At 38.4% G+C, this 8,364-nt stretch overlaps 1 pseudogene; it reads left to right on the top strand.

The window, feature by feature from the left end:
• The first annotated feature begins 6,885 nt into the window (after positions 1-6,885).
• On the top strand, positions 6,886-7,005 carry LOC129897982 (5S ribosomal RNA; annotated as a pseudogene).
• Positions 7,006-8,364: the final 1,359 nt, after the last annotated feature.

Raw genomic sequence — 8,364 nt, 5'->3', positions numbered from 1 at the left:
AATTGAAGGAGAAAAGCTTAGGGAGATGAGAATGAGGTATTCTAAGAGGGCTCGATATGATGGTGGGTTCTCTAATGCTAGGACTAGTGGTGGTAGTAGTAGCCGCTCTCAATAAACCCAAGCTTCAGGGAAGAATTTTGCTAAAGATAGGGTGCCATACCCTAAAGACCAATGAGGTTGCTATAGATGTGGAAAGATGGTCCATAAGAAGTTTGAGTGCCCTGATATTGCCAAGAAAGGTGGAGAAGGTCGTCCTTAAGGAGGCCAAGTCCAACAAGGCTCCCAAGCTCAACCTAAGGGTGATCAACATAATAACCAATTCTATACTATTCATGCTAGGCAAGATGTGGATGAGACTCCCGATGTGGTTACAGGTATGTTACGGGTCTTTAACTTTGATGTTTATGCATTGGTTGATCTGGGTGCCAACATTTTTTGTTACTTCTTACGTTTGTATGAGATTTAATGTGTACCCCGAGGTGTTGTTAGAACCTTTTCAGTTTATACTCCCGTTGGTGATTCTATATTAGTAAAGAGAGTTTATAGAAGTTCTCCCATGTCGGTCTTGTATAAAGTTATTTCGTGTGACCTTGTTGAATTTAATATGACCGATTTTGAAATCATTCTTGGTATGGATTGGTTACATTCCACTTATGCATCTATGTGTTATAGGACCGTGTGGTTATGTTTAGATTTCTTAATGAGCCTACTTTTGAATTGGTCCCTATAGTTAATGAGTTCTTTGATGTGTTTCTCGATGACTTTCCCGGTGTTCCTCCCAAAAAGAAAATTGATTTTGGCATGGATCTCCTTCCCAATACCCAACCTATTTCTATTCCTCCTTACTGTATGGCTCCGGAGGAACTTAAGGAGTTCAAAGAGCAATTGAAGGATTTGTTGCATAAGGGTTTTATAAGGCCAAGTATTTCACTATGGGGGTGCTCCCGTATTGTTTGTTAGGAAGAAGGATGGGTCACTCTGAATGTGTATAGATTACCGGCAATTGAACAAGGTCACCGTTAAGAACAAATATCCAATTCTAAGGATAGATGACATTTTTGACCAATTACGAGGAGCAATTTACTTTTCTAAGATTAATCTCCAATCTGATTATCATCAACTATGGGTAAAGGACTGTGATATTCCCAAAACGACATTTTGGATAATGTATGCTCATTTTGAATTTATAGTAATGTCATTTTGTTTGACTAGTGTTCCCGCTATCTTCATGCATTTAAGGAATAGAATTTTCAAGCCATACTTGAATATGTTTGTTGTGGTATTCATTGATGAATTCTTGATCTATTCTAGAAATAAGAAAAATCAGATGGGTCACTTGAGAATTGTGTTACAAATATTGAAGGAAAATCAATTATTTGCCAAATTTAGTAAGCGTGAATTTTGTCTAAGGGAAGTTGCATTTCTTGGCCATGTGGTGTCCGGTGATGGGATTAAAGTAGATCCAAAAAAAATGGAGGCGGTTAAGAATTGGCCTACACCGTTATCCCCTTTGGACATTAGAAGTTTCTTGGGTCTAGCCGATTAATATAGAAGATTTGTTGAAAGGTTTTCTCCTATTGCTTAGCCTTTGACTAAGTTCACCCAAAAGAAGGTGAAATATCAATGATCGGATGAATGTGAAAAGACCTTCCAATTATTAAAGGATTATCTTACGTTGGCTTCTATGTTGACATTTCCCAAAGATTCGGATGGGCTTGTGGTTTATTGTGATACCTCACGTGTTGGTTCCGGGTGTATCTTAATTCAACATGGTAAGGTGATAGCCTATGCTTCTAGGAAAGTGAAGGTACATGAAAGGAACTATCCAACCCATGACCTTGAAATTATGGCGGTTGTGTTTACTTTGAAAATATGGCGTCACTATCTTTATGAGATATATGTTGATGTGTTTACTGACCATAAGAGGTTGAAATATGTGTTTAGCCAAATGGACTTGAACCTTGGGCAAAGAAGGTGGCTTGAACTCCTAAAAGACTATGACATGAGTGTATTGTACCATCCGAGTAAGGCAAACATTGTAGCCGATGCTCTAAGTTGGTTGTCCATGGGTAGTGTTGCAAATATTGAGGAAGGTAAGAAGGAGTTGGTTAAAGATATCCATCAATTGGCAGATTTAGGTGTGCGTTTTGTTGACTCCAATGATAGAGGTGTCCTTGCACACAATGATCCAGTGTTGGTTGAATTGAAGAAGTCTATTACACCCCGTACTTTTTTACCTTGGAACACATTCTTAAGTCTCTTGAAAGGCTCTTAATTTTCATGGAAGGATCATAAGCCTCTTAAGTTTCTTAAGGTTTCCTAAGGTTTCTTAAAGTTTCTAAAAGCTTCTTAAGTTTCTTGAAAGATTCCTAAGTTCTTGAAAACATCTTAGAAGTTAACATGTGAGTCGGATAGGCTATAACGCTATCAAACAACTCTAAGGAAAGGAGAATGTGATACCCCATGGCAGGGAAGATTGGAAATAAAGTTATAAGAATTCGGAAGGAATTGGAGGTCAAGTAGTAAGTCGTAGAATCCGACCTACTTGTGTAAGCTATTACCTTGGATGTGTTACATACATAAGCTACCAACTTGAAAATTTTACATACTTAATCTACTTGAGTACGTACCAAGCTTACATAGCAAGGATTGCATAGATTCATAAATAAAGACGAGATTACGAACCCACGAGGGGGAAACGAAGGTGACATATGGCAGCATGACAGAGTGCCACGTGGAAGAAGCTTGAGCAAAGGGTGGTCCCCCACATTCCATGTGGAAGCCTATGGTTGGAGGAAAGGATGTGTTGGCCCAATGAGTGCTTGATATGTGTCACCACTTAGTGCTTGACATGTGTTACCACTTAGTGCTTGACATGTGTCACCACTTAGGGGTTGATACATGTCACCCCCTAAGAGTATCCTATATATATGTGTCCTATAACTCATCAAGTTCCATACTTATCTAGAAAACTCAAGAATAAGAGAGAAAGGAAGAGAAGAAACTAGAGAGGTAGAGAGAGAAGGCCACAGATTTGGAGAGGAAAAAGGTAAGTTCTCTGATTTCATTCCATGAATTAATTATCTAAGGGATACCATGATGATATTAAGATTTTCTTAATTTAATTTTATGGTTTGGAGCATCACCAAAACATTAGCAAACAGCCCCGAAGTTTCAGTTGCGCTAAAGGAAATTCCGAAGCGAGTTCCGGCAAGTTTTGGTGAGTTTTGGGTAAGGTAAAGTTTTCCCTTTTGAAATGGATTATATGATGATTTTATTAGGTATATTACATGTCTTGAATAAGTTTGGAAGTGGAAAATTTTCATAAGGACTCTTGACGTTAGAAACAAACTAAATTGAAGTCGTTAAAGCTAAATCAAAGCCGAGTAGTGGGTTGTCGTTGTAGTGCTATGGGTGTAGCTGGTTGGGTTGATTTTTTCAGGGATTTAAAATGATTTAAAAAGGGTGTGTATTCTTCTGGTTTTATCCACATGACCCCACGTTTGGTATGGTTAAAGATTTTATGAAATTAAGGTTAAAAATCTATTTTGACATCGTAGTTTGGAGCTAGTGGTTTGGAGTTGTATTGAGTAATGCTGAAGTGATTTACTTGTATATATGCTGCTGTTTGTTGTTATTGGTATGGTTTGACATGGTGTCCGAGTTGAAATCTTGGGGATGTTGAAGTTATAGGGGAGATGCTGCCCGATTTTTGGTAACTTAGGAACTAGTAATGAACTAGTCGAGGGAAATGGATAAGGAAATGACCTCTATGGAGACTTGTTTGTAGAGTTGGAATTGGAAAGTGAAATTTCATTAACTATTGTATTAATTTCATGTTAAATATGTTCAAGAGACGATGAGGCGAATGTGTTAGGAGTAATCCATAAGAGGTATGTAAAGCTAACCGTTCCTTCTTTTGGCATGTCTTTGGCATAAGTATGTAAAGATTATTCTTTCTCTCGGCATATTTTGACATAAGTATATAAATCTAATCTTCCTTTTTGGCATGGTTTTTATGAAACAGGTATATGACTTTTATATGATTCCAAGGAAGTTCCTATTTGTAGAGCTGCTAGGATGGCCAACTTCTTGATTTTCCAAAGGATATTTTATCGTGCCTAGATACGTGTATATGATTCCTAAAGTTCTATTTTGATATAACTCATAGTGATATTCAAAAGGTACTTGATACGACTCTTGTCTCGATTTTTGAATAATAGCTCATTTTGTTAATTCCATCGAGTCTCAAACATGATTTAAAGTGCATTTAGTTTCTCACTACTCCACTCGTGGATGCCTCAATGCTTTCTTCACCGAGCCCGGGTAAGGTTTTTTTATCGTGCGTACTTCTCTACATCATTCGCCGTGCCCCGACTTGAGGGGGCAGGTACACCTTGTACATGGGATTTGTGGAGTTATGATGTTCCATGTACATATATGATATGATATGATTTGATATGACCATCTGATATGATATGATTTGTTATGGAGATATTCTCTACTCTAGAGTATGATGTACTGTAGAAACTAGTGATAGGGAGGCGACCACGATTAGTTCACCGAGTCTCATAATGGGGCCGGATATGGTATATGTTTTTCTACATATATTATCTGTGGTTGTGAAAAGCATTTTGATATTTTGAATATTTTGCTCATTTTTGCACCTTCTGTTCTGATAATGGCTTTACTTGTTATAGTCCATGCTTTACATACTCGGTACATTATCCGTACTGACCCCCTTTCTTCGGGGGATGTGTTATATGCCCGCAGGTATAGATGCTCGATTTGCTAATCCGCTCGCTTAGGACATCCACCCTGTTGGTTGGCAGTGCTCTTTTGTTTGAAGCCCTGTTTTGGTACTAACTTTTCTGTTGTACATTTGTACATGTTGGTTAAGGGTACGATGGGGACCTGTCCCATCATATGACTAGGCTATCATTCTGTAAAGGCTTGTAGACTTGTGATGTGGGTTATGTATATATGTTTTGGGCTTTATGTTCCTTGATGGACTTAACGACCCTCTTGTGCTATATCTATTCTCATGCGTTCTCTAGCGACCCCTTTTTGATTTTTACTTTGGTTTATTCTGCTAACACGCTAAGTGGGGCTAAGGGTACGTATGGGTGCCCAACTTGGGCACCAGTCATGGCCTATGGAGGTAGGTCATGACAAAAGTGGTATTAGCGCGGTTTGGTCCTCGGAATGTCTATAAACCGTGTCTAGTAAAGTCTTATTTATCGGTGTGTGGTGCACCATATCTATAAATAAGAGGCTACAGGACATTTAGGATATTATCTTTATTTTTTGTCTTAGATCGTGCGATAGAGCCCAGCCATAGGAAATAAAATTTCTTTTTTCTAACCTATGGTTTCAGCTGAAGAACGACATCGACAGAAGAAAGTGATGGATGATATTAGAAGCTACACAGTATACAGGTAAGTAATGGTGTGAAAGAGACATATGCTGGATAAGATAAGAAGATTGAAATATGATAGAAATGTAAAGTTCAAAATTGAAAGGAAAAGTAGACAAAAAGTGTAACGGGTGCAGTTTGAGTTGGACATAGGAGGTAAGTCCATCATTTTATACTGTTATTGATATTGGGCGCCCTGTGAGGCTGTGATATGAATATATATGTATTGGCCCTGTGAGGCATTGTTGGTATTTCCTAAGTGCAGGTTTGGGATAGTAAGGAATATAGAGGAATCTCTGCCAATTGTTTTTGGAAATAGAAAGAGAATGAGATATAAGGTTGTAATATATCTTGAGAGATTGTATCCATGGTAACGATAAGATCCGACTAAACTAGGAGTATAAATAACTTTGGGAAATTAGTTAATTGCGATATGGGTGGCAAGTAAAAGGTCAATACTGATATGGTGAGAAGAATGGTGATGGATATGAATGTCTTAAGACAGCCTGCGAGGTATTAAGGATGAGAATGACGAGGAAGGATAAGGGGTTACGTACGCTTGCTCCACCAGGTGGAATTAGCCCAGAGTAAGTATCATGAATAAAAGTTAAGAAATATTACCCTCCGGGATTGACCATGAGTAGAATATAGTGTGAATATAATGAGGATCATCATGGAAGTACGTAGAGCCTAGTAAACAAATAACTAAAGAATGTAATTATGAGTAAGATTAGGAGTTAGCATCGAGTACATGATAAGGATGAAAGCTCATAAAGCAGAAAGGGGTATTGTGTATATGTACCTCCACTTTGGAAATAGTGGGATCCCCCGAGGATAGGGAATGGGAAATTGCAAAACAATTGAGGCATTGTGAAATTATTAAAGGAACAAGTGGTATCCTTTGGGGAAAAAAAGAGGCGATAAAAAAACGTGAAACACGTGTCATCAGAGTATAAGTGCCCTCGAATGGAGAATCTAACACAATTATAAGCACTAGGAACATGATGATTGGGATGAATGAAATGTGGCTTCGGCTAAACTACTACATTAGTTATATGACTAGATTACCAGTACTTGGACTAGAGTGTGTATTATTTATCAAGAATTCTAAGCACCCCATGATTGTACTAAGGTTTCTTATAGGGGCAACCTAAAGTATAGATGATCTAACAGAAGGTGTAGACATGGTGCAGTATGTTAAAGGGTTAGAACAAAATTATTTGCACGTGAATAGTTGAAAATAAATACAGGATGACATGGGTACACCCTAAAAGGGGGGAAATGGATGATAGAAATAAAAGCGTAAGAGAAAATCAACTGACACTATCACATGTTGACAGGAACGCTTAAATTTCAAGCGAGATCCCATACTGGCACAAGTTAGCAAGGGCTCGAGGCCAACCATAAACAGATAGAAGCCGCGGTATCTGAGACCTTGTGAGGAACTATTGGTGGAGACCTTAAGGGATGGATGCGATCATACCAGCACTAATGCACCGGATCCCATCAGAACTCCAAAGTTAAGCGTGCTGGGCGAGAGTAGTACTAGGATGGGTGACCCCCTGAGAAGTGAAAGAGGAAAGGAAGCACAAGTATCCATACCTATTCCCCATGTCTACAAGTAATTCTAACCTTTGGAACTCTGATATTGATTGCTCGATGAAAGTATATGTTATGGCAATGGTACAGAGAAACTCTCCATATAGTCGGTATAAGATCCGGAGGAAATTTTTGCTTCATAATTGAGGATGAATATTCTAAAGGGGGAAATATGTTACACCCCATACTTTTGTACCTTAGAACGCATTCTTAAGTCTCTTGAAAGGCTCTTAGGTTTTATGGAAGGATCGTAAGCCTCTTAAGTTTTTTAAGGTTTTCTAAGATTTTTTAAAGCTTCTAAAAGCTTCTTAAGTTTCTTGAAAGATTCCTAAGTTCTTGAAAGCTTCTTATAAGTTACCATGTGAGCCGGATAGGCTATAACGCTATCAAATAACTCTAAGGAAAGGAGAATGTGATACCCCATGGTAGGGAAGATAGGAAATAAAGTTATAGGAATTTGGAAGAAATTTGAGGCCAAGTAGTGAGTCGTAGGACCCGACTTACTTGGGTAAGCTATTACCTTGGATGTGTTGCATACGTAATCTACCAACTTGGAAATTTTACATACTTAAGCTACTTGAGTACGTACAAAGCTTACATAGAAAGGATTACATAGATTCGTAAAAGAAGACGAGATTATGAACCCATGAGAGGAAAATAAAGGTGACACATGGCAGAATGAGAGAGTGCCATGTGGCAGCAGGTGGAACAAGGGGTGCCCCCCCCTCCACATGCCACATGGCAGCCTATGGTTGGAGGAAGGGATGTGTTGGCCCAATGAGGGCTTGACATGTGTCAACACTTAGGGGTTGACACATGTCAACCCTAATAGTAGCCTATATATATGTGTCCTATGACTCATCAATTTCCATAATTCTCTAGAAAATTCAAGAATAAGAGAGAAAGTAAGAGAAGAAACTAGAGAGGTAGAGAGAGAAGGCCACAAATTTAGAGAGGAAAAAGGTAAGTTCTCTGATTTTGTTCTGTGAATTAATTATATAGGAGATAACATGATGGTATGAAGGTGTTGGTAATGTAATTTTATGGTTTTTATCATCACCAAAACATTAGCAAACAACTCCAAAGTTTCAGCTGTGCTAAAGGAAATTTTGAGGCGAGTTCCGACAAGTTTTGGTGAGTTTCGGGTAAGGTAAAGTTTTCCCTTTTTAACTAGAGTTTATGATGATGTTATTAGGTATATTACATGTATTTAATTAGATTGGAAGTGGAAAAATTTCATAAGGACGCTTGACGTTAGAAACAAACTAAATTAAAGTCGTTAAAGCTAAATTGAAGTCGAGTACTGGGTTGTCATTGTGGCGCTGTGGGTGAAGCTGGTTGGGTTGCGT

The sequence above is a fragment of the Solanum dulcamara genome, chromosome 7 (genome assembly GCF_947179165.1).
Source record: "Solanum dulcamara chromosome 7, daSolDulc1.2, whole genome shotgun sequence".
NCBI lineage: Eukaryota > Viridiplantae > Streptophyta > Magnoliopsida > Solanales > Solanaceae > Solanum > Solanum dulcamara.
Note: the sequence above shows the minus strand (reverse complement) of the source record. Positions and strands in the feature narration are given on the sequence as shown.